We start from the raw sequence: 1,914 nt of genomic DNA, 5'->3' as shown, positions 1-1,914 counted from the left end.
TGTGTACTGTAGTTGCCCTGAGCGGGAGGAGGCTCGTTTTTGTCAGGCAGGCTGCAGTCTGTGTCTGGCCCTGGAGGAATGCTGGGCCATGTGTGTGAGTACAGTACTAGTACCACTCCACCCCTTTCACAATACTCTTCAGGCTGCAGGAGCATTGCCATTGTCTGGTGTTAATCCGGAGTGAAGTGACCCTGATGCCCTCACGCTATGTCCATCGGGATCAGGGCTACTCCATGATGCACAAAGAGGGAATGTACTAAGCATGCACACAGAGGACCTTGACTATGACCTTTAACCGTCTGTGCTTACACTCAACATATCTGACCGATCTAGTGTCCCTGGAAATGATTTAAGCCATTTCAATGCAGCTGCACCATATTGGAAAACACTGTGATTGCAATTAGATGCAATTAGATTACTTAGTACTGCCATATTGATTTGATTGTGATATTTTAATGTACCGGTAATTGTGAAGCAATAATAAAAACCTGTTGCGGATTACAATTCTATGACCTTAAGTATCTGCTGACACCTGATATCAGTGGAGGGACTAAAAATACCCTTTATTTTCCTAAAAACAAAAAATAATGGATGACAAAATGTGTTAGCTGTTATTTATATCTCAAGTAACTACAGAATAATTTTCAAACATTCTGAGACTTTTTGGAATAAACTAGAACCAGTAAATAGTCTTATTACATCTATTTAAAGGCCCAACCAGGATATCAGCAGAACTGATATTTTTGGGGCAAATACCCGATTCAACCAGTTTTCATGGATCACCGCTGATGTTCAATACCAGTATTGGTATCGGTGCATCCCTTGTAGTGAAACTAAAATAGGAAAAAATAATAAATCTGTTACTCTGATACTTTTAGCTTTAAATTTTACCTTAGATTTGTGAAAGCTTTAGTATGTACAAACTGTAGAGAGACGATTTTGGCAGAAACATGTCTTAAGATGCCGACAGCAGAATTTTACAAGTAGGCGTCTTGTCAGTGTTTGAACAGTTGGCTCGGGTTAAACTGACAGTGGCTGGTCTGGTGGGGGGAGAGGGAGGGAGGTGCAATGGCAACCAGAGAGGGGAGCTGTCATAGCTCAGTGTTGTAGCAGCAACGTTGTCTTGGTTACACAAATGAACAGCAACATTGGCAGCATGTAGCCCACACATTGTTCAGATACAGGACTGCATAACTCGCTCGGGACTTTTGAGGATACTGCTGTTTCTCTATATGCAACATCGACACAGTGCTTCAAATATTTATGGATATATGTTAAAAGTTATGACTTGGTAATTGTAAACTTTGTGTCTGAGATTAAGGAACATTCTGTATGGTCTGTAATTTCCTGATTCCTTGATCCTCTTCCTCATTTTTTGTAAATATTTAAAATCCTTTGTTTCCTCATTGTTAATTAGATTTTCGAATACATTTCCTCATGTGGAGATATATAAATGCCAAAACATGACATTCTCTTTCTTGCCTTATGTGAATGATAAAACAATAAACATTATTGCGTCCATTGTCCTGTGTTACATATAAATTGGCACATTTCTATAATTCTGCAGAAAATCTCATCTAACCTACTTGTCATAGCTTCAAGGCAACATAGGAAGTGCTATATTTAGACCACCACAGGATCAACTGTAGAGATTTGGATTACATCTTCCTCTCCGTAAATGTTTGGACATATTTTAGATGTGAGATTTGTGTGGTCAGATTCCATTAATGTGCAAATGGTGGTTAAGATTTTATAAAATGCTAACATGGCATTTCTATGATTATTGTCCTTGTTATTCTCTTGTTATTCTTCTACCTGGATATTTTATGTTGTAAAAAGCCTGCACTGTGCTTAGCATCAAGTAATAGTGTTGGATTCCTATGTCACAAAACCTCATGTTTGTTTTCCTTGTAA

This window comes from Boleophthalmus pectinirostris, unplaced genomic scaffold (assembly GCF_026225935.1).
Source record: "Boleophthalmus pectinirostris isolate CB_2022bp ecotype Guang Dong unplaced genomic scaffold, ASM2622593v1 HiC_scaffold_18, whole genome shotgun sequence".
NCBI lineage: Eukaryota > Metazoa > Chordata > Actinopteri > Gobiiformes > Gobiidae > Boleophthalmus > Boleophthalmus pectinirostris.
Note: the sequence above shows the minus strand (reverse complement) of the source record.